The sequence below is a fragment of the Sebastes fasciatus genome, chromosome 19 (genome assembly GCF_043250625.1).
Source record: "Sebastes fasciatus isolate fSebFas1 chromosome 19, fSebFas1.pri, whole genome shotgun sequence".
Classification (NCBI taxonomy): Eukaryota; Metazoa; Chordata; class Actinopteri; order Perciformes; family Sebastidae; genus Sebastes; species Sebastes fasciatus.
The window spans coordinates 24,533,965-24,547,413 of record NC_133813.1 but is presented as its reverse complement, the minus strand read 5'-3'; the positions used below and the strand labels follow the sequence as shown (position 1 = coordinate 24,547,413).

General features: G+C 40.3%; 1 protein-coding gene across 2 annotated transcripts in view; it reads left to right on the top strand.

Annotated features, from left to right (window-relative positions):
• The window catches only part of LOC141757511 (myosin light chain 3), a 104,821-nt gene that overhangs the window by 41,441 nt on the left and 49,931 nt on the right, over positions 1-13,449 (top strand). For both annotated transcript variants that reach the window (XR_012591658.1, XR_012591659.1), the window contains exon 2: positions 13,172-13,290. The gene's annotated coding sequence lies outside the window, so the exon portion shown is untranslated. The remainder of the gene's footprint in view (positions 1-13,171; positions 13,291-13,449) is intronic.

Below are 13,449 nucleotides of genomic sequence, written 5' to 3'. Positions count from 1 at the left end.
AATACCGTCACTTCCGGTTGCAAAAAAACAAGATGACGACTGACAAAAAACCAAGATGGCAACAGCCAAAAACCAAGATGGCAACAGCCAAAAACAAAGATGGCGACTGACAAAAAAACAGGATGGCGACGGCAAAAAAATCCAAGATGGCGACGGCCAAAAAATCAAGATGGCGACAGCCAGAAACCAAGATGGCAACAGCCAAAAACCAAGATGGTGACCATCAAATGCCGAACTCGAGGCTTCAAAACCATAGTCTACAAACCAATAGGTGACGTCACGCTGACTACGTTCACTTCTTATATGCAGTCTATGGTTTTGCATCATTATCTTTAAACTAATTTCAAGATGCATAATAAATCTTGTTTCCCCTAACTGGAATCCAAAGCATCATTCAAACACCTCACATTTGAAACATCACATTTTAGAGAATATGACTGTGTGGCAATTTTAATGTAAATTATTTTAAAAAAAAAGAAGCTTTTTTGCATTTTCATTACATAGGATTAATACCAATGGCAAAAAATTGCTTTAAAGTGGCAGTAGGCAGAATGTTTTTGGCATCAATGGGCAAAAATTCCATAATAACCTTTCAGCATATTGTAATACAAGTGTTCTGAGAGATAACTAGACTTCTGCTCCTCCTCATAGCTCTGTTTTCAGGCTTTAGAAAATCTAGCCCGTGACGGGAGACTTTGACCAATCACAGGTCATTTTATTGAGAGAGCGTTCCTATTGGCTGTGCTCTGGTCATGTGACCAGAACCTGGCGTTCCTTCACCAGATTTCACAATGGAGGCGGCGTCACAAACTTTCTCATTTTACAGCTAAACCGTGCACTACTAGATGATTCTGAAAACATTTGAGGAAACAAATAGGCATTAACGTAACAGAATATTGATGATTCATATTTGCTCAGCGCTGACTACTTTGACGGTTTGGTCGGAGTTTGCGAGTGATTGACAGCCGGCTTTCATAGACAGCAGCTGGACAGCGGACCTCAGATCCGCACTTACTGCTTGTTTTCCTCCAGTCTGTGAAATCTTGCAGATGTCGTTAGGAGCACCGGAGGACACAGAGGCACTACTGTCACGATATAGCGACCGTTTTATAAAAAAAAACTTGCTTTAATCATATTTGCGCCAATCTCGCCTACTTCAGCTTTAAGCACTTTAAAAAAAAACAGTGAAATGTAGAAAAATGAATGCTTTGTGACTCCACTGTAGGTCAGCGTGTACATCCCATCTTCTGAGAAGGCCAAAGATATATCAAAGGGTCATTTCATTCCAAATGTCAAGTGCAAATATAAGCGAAGCCGACACGGCCGCTGTGATCACATCTCGTCACAGCGCTGGCGGAGCTGTGTATAATGGAGTCTCATGTCCGTCCACTCAGTGTGAGGAGCTCTAATGCACAGTCCACATAATGGTGTCCGTACTTTAATGGTTTAGTGGTGTGACAGCATGTTATTTTCTGATAACCAAGGGTGTCAGTCGGTATGTCAGTGAAGTTCCGAGTGGGCTTTCAGCAAATCAGAGTAGAAAATAGCAGGCCCTGTAGATAATAGCTAGCGCATTGTCTGCTGTACTGCATCTGATTGGATATGGATAGACAAGGGCAGCGAGGTGACTTCCAGTTGTCCACAGTAGCAGTGAAAATTGCTCTTTATTTCTTCCAAAGATGTATTTAGAGAAAATGTGAATGGGGTCGGTCGAACCAATGGTTGATTTGTGATGTAGAAAGCTTACAGTGCGAAAAAATGGACCACACATCTTGCATGCGGAGCAGAGTAAAGGGTGATCTAATAGTACTGCCAGCTAACCAGAGCAAGGGGGTCACTGCAGCTTGTAGAATTGAGTACCACAGACTATTGTTCCTTGAGTGAAGGCTAGAAGTCATCTAATTCTTCAAAGGGCTGCAAACAATGGGGCCCATCCCATTCTTTACCTGTCCACTACGAGTGATGAGGCGGGCCTTACTTATCTCCATAGCAATTTATTAAGCACTCAACTTAGTGAAAGAGAGACTTGTTTTAAAGAGCAGCCAGCTTTATTGATGCCGACACTCACAGATTGTATCATTGCATTTGCATCAAGTTAGCAACATAATATCAAATTTAAAAGTTACTAAAAAAGTGAATCTTTGTTCTGGTTAGTTGCCACATGGCACACAACTTGATGTATTTTATAATTAGACTTGCAATGGCCTCCACATGATGTATTAGGGGTCTTACCTCTTAGTTGATTAAATCCCTACAGCCATTTAAAGGTAGAAGGAAATGCACATCCTCCTCTGGACTGCTGCAGTATAACCTGCAAAATTCAGAGCTCTTGTTCTGACGAAACCGGTTGGCTGACTCACCGTTTTCCAGTTTATGTAGTGCAAATCATCAGGAGTGTTTGGAGATGGCAACATTCTAGGGGACACATTGGACACGCACAGTTCAATCACTGTGTACTGTCCGTGTCCAATGTGTCCACGTGTCCTTGAAAAATCATAAGAAAATTAAAAAAGTTATTTTCTTCTCACTACACCACTGAACTCAGGACCAATCATATTCCACCAATCTTCTTTCTACATTCTTATCCAAAGAACAACAGTTTCTATTGAACTTCAACAGCTGCATATCATCTCCCTCATTTCATTGGGCCTAACCTTTATGGGACAGTTATAAATTTCCCAAAATGTTATACAAATAACATGCACGTCTGCATGATATTCCCTCTCAGGAGACGTACTGGACTCAATGTCAAACTGTCAGTACATCATGGTGTGGAGATAACGACTTTTTTTAAAAGGAAAGAGGAGCTGATATTGTTCTCCTAACACACCCGCTGATATGTAAACGATTGGGGGGGTGTATTGCCAGGGACCCGGGGGAGTGCTTTGTTGAATTTTGTGCAATTTGGACAACGTTCAATATGAATAAACTTTGAATAAACAAGCAAACAGTGCTCTGTGCAGCAGCACGGGAGGAGCTTCAGGACTATGCCAGCACGTCGTCTGCAGCGGACAGACAGTTCACTTTACAACAAAACTTCTTTACTTTCCTGAAATCAACACGAGCGGATGGTCAACCGGAAGCAGAATCGAACCACTGTATTTCACCGGTGTGACCATGAGTAAGCCACAACATGGGTGTGTTTTTCCCCCGTGAGTGAGACTGTATATCCCCGGTGTAGGGCAAACGCAATGTACTTACATTTATTTAACGTCTATTCAAGATGGAGTTTTCAATTTCTAATATGATGCTGGAGAGTTTAATGAATAATAATGCATTGTATATTAATTGATATATTTTTTGCGAGTCAAATCTAAATCTGAAAAGTAACATTTCTCTGTCGGGTAAATGTAGTACTTATATGTTTTCCTCTGAAGTAGAAGTACACAGTAAGTAGTATACAGTTGCACAGGGCTTTGGGAGCCTTTTGTTAGTTGTTTCGGAGGAACAATGAGTTAAACTAGTAAGATAATTCAATATTTTCCATATCTAAGCATCATAATAAATCCATAGCTATTTGGAGCTTGAACAGCAGAGTCTGCCCCTGGTGTTTTTTTTCCTGTGAACCAGTGTATTGCACAGGTGTTTCTGACCGTGAGTAGCCATGGCTTGGGTTTGTGATGCAGCCGTGTCATGGCAGGTGTATTGCTCAGGATCCCAAGGAAGCGTAGTGTCGAGTGCAAAGTTGTTTGTATGAGCAGTTTTACGGTTCTCGAGAAAGCTGCAATCAGCAACACCACAGGCCAAGCAATCGGCCCATTCTGAACAAGCATGTTTTGAACGGTCACTGCACTAGTTCTTCCTCCTAATTCCAAACCATTACCAAGCGCTCTTTGAGTGTACTGGATGACTCCAGCCGATAACATACCAAAAATCTCTCTCTGCCCACTGCACACTTCCACTGTGCTTTTTGCTGTTTGCCATGATTGACATTAATAAATGTACAGAACAGGTTACGTCTTCGATTGAATTCATTAGGCTCCGAAGTTGTTGAACACTGTATAAGAGCAGTACACTAAAAATCAGCGGGCGATCCTCACTCCTGCTTGCTACATCTGCGTGGGACCTCAGCATGCCGCCGGAAATCTCCCCTGGAGTTCCCCGGCCTCCTGGAGTATAGAACGCTCCCCATAGGATATAAATAAATCCTGTATAATACACCCACAGTGTTATGTAATAATGTGCTGATTATGTACAATTTAGGTTATTAGTAAAAAAAATGGATGGCCTGTGCCCATTTAAAGAAGATTGTAATAAAAACAATTCATTGGTATTATGTATAAAATATATAAATGTTTAAAAGTTTAATCATTTATAAGATGAAACAGTAGTTCACTTTGCAATCAGTTCATTCCCTTTGCTTGCAGGTACACAGAGTCTAACAACTGTCAATCACATGGATCCTATTAGTCCCATTGCCAGCAAAATATGTGTACATCCACCTGTGCAAGGTAATAAAAAAAACAGTCAATTTTGTCTGACCTTGTACTAAACTAATGCCTCCCAATTTAACAGTGGATAACCTTACTTTTTGGCATTGCCTGTCAATTGCAGACCCCAAATATGCCCCAATTAGCTGCATCGTGGCTGTCACTGTCCTTGCCAAGAGGGCAAAGAAAAGCCATTAAATGCTTCTTTTTTTTGCAACATGGGTTATTTTCGTAGCTCTGGCCATCATTCCCACAGGCTATGTTGATAGTTCACTAACCAGATTGAGCGGTGAGAGATCCGTGCTGATACGACATCGCTAGAACAAAGTCCGGTATGGCGAGTAACGCGAATGGTCAGACAATCAATTCGTAAAGAAAAGCTTTTTTTGTACATAGAAACACACAAACACTGATTTAACAGTTCTGACAAGCGACCCTAACATCTATTAGAGAAAAAAAATGCTGCAATGCAGGTTTGAGAATGCGTAAAAGAGAGAGATTGCCTCTGGGTTCCCACTGGCTTTACCTTTCCACATCTCAGATCAATATTGTCTATCTAGTGAGAGCTTTTGATATATGAGGAGTCAATGCCGTTTCCTCCCCCCTACTAACTGAGGTTCTTGCTCTTTTATCAAAACAAACCTCCAATGCTCATTAGAACCAACCTTTCCAAAAGACCGTTTTTAATAATTTGCAGTGAAAATGAAGACGGCTAATAGAAAAGGGTTATTAGATTCAGGAAATAAATCCAAAGGCGAGTCAAATTTGACACCAACAGTTGTGTTTACTGTGATCTCTTAATTACCACGCTAAGGTGGATGACTCTACATTGAGGGGCTGGACACGTTGTTCCTTACCCTGACTGCTACCATCATTCACGGGGCACAGCGATAGCTTCTCAACTAAGAAATAAGGCGAGGAGCTGTTCTAATTTAATAAATAAATAAAATTTTATTGATTTTAAATATTTTGTGTGCGGATGAGTATTGACAGAAGAGTCTCTCTGGCTCTTAAGCAATGAAACATGTACAATGCTGAATGATGCAAGAGAGGCTTCAGTAAGTGTTGCAGTATCCTCAGAGTCAATGGATAAACATTGCTCATCAGACAGAGCCGACTGTAAATTACAAGCAGACAAATGGAATTAATTTGAAAGATGGTTATACAACATTATTTATTACACTATTTATGTATTATAATATTCCAGACAATTAATCAAACAGAATATATGTACAGGGTCTGCCACTATGGCATTTTTTTTCTGTCCTCCCCTCGGAAATAATTGCAACTTCTGAAATCTATGCGCTAAATGAAGGAATAACATTTTAGATCTGATGTCATTCAGTGTTCGATATATTTTACATAAAAGACATTATATGCATGGTAAATTCTAGAGTTAAAATTACACCGTAGCTTCTGGGAGAGCCCTATTTTTGGGGGGTTGGGAGGGTAATCTACACAGTACTGTACTTTGTTTTTGTCATCTACAGTGGTTATTTGCATAAAAACACACAATTCAAATGATTATGATTATTTAAATATTTGCTTTGATTAAAAAAATCTGTAGTTTTAATGATGTATTAAATGCTGCTTAGAGCTAGTGTTAGGAAGTTAAACAGGTCATAATTCCCTCCTTAATATCTTTTTTATATTGCTGTGAAAATATCTCCTTCAAACAACTGGATTTATTCAAGTTTCTCGCCAAAAGCTTAATTTTACAAAAAATTACATTTGAACACATCATGATAATGCTGTAATTTACCTTCGCCCAATGGTTATTTTTACCGAGCAGAGCTTGAACGTCTCATAATGTAATGTAATGACAACTCTGTTAATGTTAGTAGTTCCGTTATTTAACCAAGCAGGACTGTGCTGCCCACCGGCTTCTAACAGGTAACGTTACTAACTCTCCTCCTGTTGATTTCAACATGGATTTGTTGTTCAGTTTAGCATTGTCAGGGGAAAAAATAGGGTGCGCTCCTCAGGTGCTTTTGAACACTTTTTTTCTCTCTGCCGAGGATCCAGTCAAACCGAAACATGATACTACATGCGTATGCTTCACTGTGCATGCGTAACAGTCGGAGAGCATCGAACAGGAATCTGTAGTCACGGAGTCATGAGATGCCAAGAAATCGGACAACTAAGAACCGATTCTCTGTTCTCATCCCTAGCGTTATCCCTGCCTGCCAAAGTGGCGGAAGGCCTGACGACAATGCCAAAAATGTACCCGTGTTTGGCGGGTGCTAATTTCAGACCCTGTATGTGTAGTATAGATAGTGAGGCATATAAAGTCAGTCTCAAGTAGCTGTGAATAGTGACAACTCACTTGACTATAGCTGCATCATACCCAATGTAAAGAAATAACTGCAGATGCAAATAATACAATAATTTTTTTGTAGAGTAGCCTAAGAAGAACTTTGCTCTCGACACCCCCGCGTGCATCACAGGTGTGGAGGTGGACAGCAGCGCTGGAATTCCCAACGTATACTTCAGTGGCCTACAGGAGCCATACTTGAATGCTGCAGGGAATTTGACTCAACACCTTAACAGGCAGGAAAGAAATATTGGCTATAATGATGTATGTTTATTTTACACTTTCTTTAGTAGCAGAAATTATGCTTTACTTTTAAAAGAAGGATGTTGCTTACACAGTATAGGCAATCATATAACGGATTTATTAGAGGATAGACCCCTCCAGCTTCTTCTTGGTGGACTGGTCTTGTGTGCATAATTGATTGTTTGCTGGTATTAGCTTGGGATGTATTGCCTCGGGCTGTTCGCTCATCTGTACCTTCCACCGTGCATTAAAATTGTATGGCTTTTATCAACAATCTGCCAGAAGATATCATCTTTAGCCTTGGTAGTGTGAAAGATTCTGTGTGGACTCTATTATTTTTCTCTGTCCTTCTTCTGTAAAAAATGTTAAATAAAACAGAATGACAGGTAGAAGTATACAAGCAAAGGGTCTCACTAAACATTGTCTCACGCAACTCAAAGAGGATGCTAGAAATAGCTGAAATGGTTTTTGGCAGGCTACCTACGGTACCAGTGTTGCACCGTATTGTGACTACAAACATAACCTGATTGGAACTTACAGTAACCACATGTTGCCACACAACCTGACAGGGTTCAAAATAAAATCTAACACCGGTTTCAACATTTTTACCATACCATACTGGCAGTATTGGTGTGCTGATATCATACAGAGAGTGCTGCTATTGGCTGTTGAGAGAGTAGAAGTGTTAACCAAAGTGTTGATTGAACAAACTGCAGCTTTTTTGAGCCAGATGACGGCTGTGAGGCTTCACACTTATTAGGCTCTTGTGGTCAGAGGGTGCAGATTGAACATTTGGAAACAGATCCAAATAGCATAGTGTAAAGCAATATGTTTCAACCTGATCTTTCTCTTTAAAGCAGCAGTAGGATTAGTAGAATTGGAGCAAATATGATTATAAAAAGTATTTTTTTATAAAAAGGTCACTATATCCTGACAGTAATGCATGATACAGGAAATCTGTAAAAAAAATCATCATCTTTGATCAGAGTTTGCGAGTTATTGACAGCTGCCACCGTTGAATGAACGGCCAATAGGAACGCTCTCTCTCTGACATGACCACTGATTGGCCAAAGTCTCCCGTCACGAGCTAGATTTTCTAAAGCCTGAAAACAGAGCCATGATGAGGTGCAGAAGTCTATTTATCTCTCAGAACACTTGAATTACAATATGCTGAAAGGTTATTTGGGAATTTTTGCCCATTGATGCCAAAAACCTTTGGCCTACCCTCGCTTTAATTACATTTTTTATTTATTAAACAAAATGAAGAAAAGAAAAAATCTGCAAATCTTTATGAATGTCAAAAACTAGATTTGTAGCACAAGAAATTGTAGGGAAACAAAGTGAAAAAAGTGAAAAAAAGAAGAGAAATGCATTATAGTCCAGGTAATAGACAGTATGTATCCCTATACTAAGGGATGTAAGAAAATACAGATACACATGAGTATCACGATATTATGTTGTGAAATACTGTATCGATTCTCCAAAACATTGTGTACATTTTTATTAACCTCTTAAAAATCCAACGGCTTGCCATCTGGCCTAGCCGCTGTTCGATCTATCGGAGGTTGTAGCGGGCTCAAAAAGGAGGCTAAATAACGTTCCAAACTTAGGCTAAATTTTGGCGAGGAAAAACTGGCACCCCGGTTTTCACACGTGACCCCTTGACCTCTGACCTCAACATATGTGAATAAAAATGGGTTCTATTGCTACCCACGAGTCTCCCCTTTACAGACATGCCCAGTTTATGCTAATCCCATGCAGTCTGGGGCAAAAACCACGCAGTGTTAATGTGTTATTTATGCCTATTCTAAAATGGTGTTCTTTATACTTTTATATACTTTTTCCAAAATTAAATTTAAAAAATCGCAATGTATCGCCTTGCTTATAGTATCGCAATATATATAATCGTTTCCCCTGTATCATGATAAGTATCGTATTGCCAGATTCTTGCCAATACACAGCCCTACTTTATACGGACACACACACACACACACTCTCGCAGATCTAAAGGGATTTCATGAATGGCGCTAAAAACCCTTTAAGCCATTGTTCTCCGAGCAGGATCTCTTTGAATTTGCACCTTATCCGTCTTTCGGGAGACATATCTAACTACCTCCCTATTACTCTCCCATTATACGCCGCCACTCTGTGGCATTTTCACAAAACCTTTGCTTCAGTGGGAAAACACGATGGCCCCCCAATTGAAAGCATGTTAAAAAGGTCACACATCCAAATAAATGCCAACAATGCCAAAGTATTCCTCTCCTTATACAAACACTCAACCAAAACAGAGGCTCGCCGGCCGCACACACAGGGAGAGCCACCGACTATAGTTGAAAGGACTTGATGAAATGTGAGCTTGCCCTTTAATTAAATAGCACAGGATTGATTTTTTGGGGCCACACATGAATGGAACTGTGGACGAAACCAAGCCTCATTATGACATGGCATAGTGTCCAATATGATTAGATGGCTTTTAGAGGCTAATTAAAAGCACTACTCTATCTGCAAAGTTCAAAGCTTTTGTTCGAAAATGCTGTTTACTGCGTGTTTTTCTCGGAATATGTCAACCACTATTAGTTTCCAAATAGATATGTTCCAGATTTGACTCATTCTACGCTTTCATAACGGTTGTCAGTGAGGAACGGAGCACAGCTTGCATGCGTGATAAACAGCGGTTGAGTGTAAAGGCATTTGACTTCAACCCCTAGCTGACAAGCCGAACTTCCTGAGGATGTATTCAGCGTGACTTTTTTCCAAGGTTATAGAGACATTTATCAGTGCTGAGCTCCTGCTAAACACAATAGAAGAGGAAGAAGAATGAGGGCAATTTTTCTTAAAGCACAGTGCACTGGGTTGAGCTTTACATCTTATAAACCAAGTGTTAGTGGAGAGACAATGGTGTCATAGGAAGCAACGTTTGATTAATCTGGTTTTCCCCATTCATTCTAGCATTCATTACAGAGAATCTCTTGTTAAGTCAGCCTTGGACGCTGCATTTCCCTCTAGGATTATTGGCTGACTGGAATTATCTGTGTAAGAAAATCAATAAGACAAGTATTCATTTAATTAATTTATAATTTTTTTCTGGGTCTCAGATGACTGACGTCTTTTGGACAGAGGGCACAAAATAACACGTGAACTATTGAGTATTTACAATCCGCCATGCATGTCTTTGGGGAGGAAGTAGGAGCGCTTGATGTAAACCGAAGTAAACACCGCGCGTGGTGAGCTCAGGGCTGTGGCTTGAACCTATGCACCTCTTGTTCTAACTCGGAGCCACTGGGAGTAAATACTGAGACAGGAAACAAGTGTGTTTTAATGAACGCACTCCGTACACCCCTACAGTCAACATTAATGCACAGCACATCTGAAAAATATCACAAGGCATGTGAAGTTGCCACACGTGTACTACAGCAGCCTCTTTTTACAATCACGTTCCCAGTATGAGGTACGGACCGAGTAAATGAAGCATGGGATGCAACATTTTAAGAACTATGGCGCCTGTTTAAACCAGGAATTAATTTGGATAAAGTCCTGTTGCTTTCCCCCCGAAATGTTTGTTACATCCATAATGGTGGCATTTTGTCAACATAATGAAGAAGTAAATGGTGTGGGGTAATAAATGACTCTGTTAAATGAAATGGAAAATGAAAGGTTGATGTAGTATGAGGCCTTTTTTGCATTTTCATTGTATTGTGCTACCATGCTCAACCCCCCACATCAGTGACACACAGGCAGACCTGGCTGTAGTCTACATGCTAAACCTCAATCCGGAGGTTGCCTGAAGACAAGGAGTCACATGACCTGAACTGCAGATGTGGTTCTTGTTCTTGGTGACAATAGAGTGCTACAGCAATGAGTCCTAAAACCTGGGTTGTGCTCAAAACTTATTTTTTGCTTAGGAAGGTTCCTAATGGAGTGAAATGACCCGGAAGTACCTAAGAAGCAGCGATGATGAGAGCTCTTTGAATCCTCTAAATATTAAGGAAAGGTGCTTCAATGCTTCCTTTCTTATCTTCTTTAGCATAGGATACACTGGACCATCCTTTACCAAAAGAAAGGAGATAATAACATCCCACAATTCCAACATTTAAAGCATTTCGTCCGTTCATGAAAACAAACAATATGCCTATCTTGCATAGATTTAACAAATATTTTCATACAGTCAGGACAGTAACAACTGTTTTGTTTCACTTTATTTCTATTTATTTCGAACAAGTAACAAAAAAAACCCCCAAAAAAACAAGAATAACATAAAATGAACAGTGAACATATGCCAAACTGTCAATAAACAAATAATCAACATAAATAAATATTACATGTCCAAAAAGGAGTAGGAAGAAGTATACATTTATATGGTCCTATATCCCTTTTCCATAATTCAAACAATTAACTAAATATTTATCATATAAACATATGTGACTGGTAGCCTATATTCCTTTTTTTATTTTATTTCCAACCTTGGTTATGAAGTGATGTTTTTCATCGGTTGTCCACGTTAGGTCAGATAATGCTTTATTATATGTTGATCTGTGGTATCTCTCTTTCACGCACCTTGGGTGACGCAGTCTGTCACGCCGTCGCATCATAATTACGGAGCCTAGTGAAAGTGCAGTCGGATTCTCTTAACACCAAAGTCCTTTTGAATTCTCTTTCACATCTTTCCTTGACCTCATGACGTTTTCCATAAAGGTTCAAGGAAAAGTGGTTAGGAAAAGACATTAGGACGTATTTTTTTTACTTTTCGACCGCAGCCCAAGAAATTAGTTAGCATTTTAGCACTTCTGGTTCCCTATTCTGGAAGTCAATGGATTTTTTGAATTGGTTTTTAGTTAGATGCCTGAAATAAGGTCTGTGGTTATCACAAGCTGAAGAGATTTGAAAGATTTGTTCTACGATATAAAATAAGTCAGTAAATACCCCACTCGTGAATTTTGAAGCTTTTACGTGTCTTAAAAAAAGGTGGTTGCTAACAAGTGGCTAAATGAGATTACTAAACGTCATTACGATGACTCCTCCGCCTTTCCAGCATCGTTGCGTATACTCGCGTTCATGCAACCGTGGTGTAGTCTGTTTATAACGTTAGCTTTTTACTTCTTGCGGTCAGCCATTGGACAGTTTGGGGCCGTTGGTGAGCGTCCGTCGGCCTAGTTTTTTTGTGTGTCCCGTACCGTCCTGCTCTAGTCTGCCACATGTCAGAGTTTTTTTGGCCAATTCGGCATGTTAAATCAGCAGCGGCGCCCGTCGGTAAGAGTAATCACTCTGATTGGGGGTTCAGCTTCAACAAATCAGTGCACGAGAAGAGAAACGGAAAGCAAGCCAACGAGTAAAGTCAAGAGGGCAAACACAGAAGGCTCTTCTTATTTGTCATCTTCATCTCATCTGATCATTCCAATACACGGATACTTTCACAGCAACAGCAACAGAACGTACGTGGTAGTTGGCCGTTGGCTGTTGTCTTTGTGGTGTGTTTGAGTGCAACTTTTTGGCCAATACAAAGGGTGCGAGGCGATTCAATGGGCGGCCTTCATCACCGCTAGTTCTTTGATGTCGGGTTGGTGTGTCTGGGCCTTAAGTATCTATACGTGTAGAGCTCTGCAATAATCCAAAACCCAATGGAAAAATCCCATTGGCCTTTTGTTAAGGGATCACAGTGCGATGCTAACTGCCTGGTTGGCTTACAAAAAATACGTCCCTGGATTACTCTATAAAAGAACATTTTAGCCATGAATGTATCAGGAAACGCTTGGTATACTTTGGCAGAGTCAATTTGGAGATTTGTCCAATCAGCCAGCCATGCAACAAAGAAATCCCATGTTCCATCACTGTTAACACAGCTCCGAAGGGAATATTTCCTTTGAAAGCACATACAACTACAAATCATATTATACTTTTTTCATTAATGCTAATTTCTTCTCTGGTTGCCAAACAATAAGAGCAACAAATGCAACTCTCCAGTGTCTTTTTCAGCATCCCGAGCTTCTGTAGAGCTATCATAAGGCAAAAAGCTCTCTGGAGCCTCTGTAAAAAAACTACCCTCAAGCTCCAGAGGTCCAGTACAATACAGAGAGATCTTCATCCCACGCACTGGGCAACAGCTTGACTTGATTGATTAATTGCTTTGCTGATCTCCTTGGTCTCCTTGATATTAGAAGAAAGTAATAAATGCTCATGCCTCTAGGTAGTTCGGAGAGCCAGGCAGGACCAAATTGCTTACAAAGGGACGAAGGGAAGCTTCCTCATTCTGTGAAGAGCAGTGTGGCCATTTACAATGACGACTATACCGGTGACCCCCAGCAGGTACAGAGTCCAGGCAGTGTGTACATGATAAATGATTGAATCCTTTGTTGATCCCTAATAGGATCATCACAATTACATTCCGCTCTTTCCCATGAGGGTAGAAGGTTATAGACACCGCAGGGGGACACCTACATCGCTGGACAATGTTTCCAATTCACA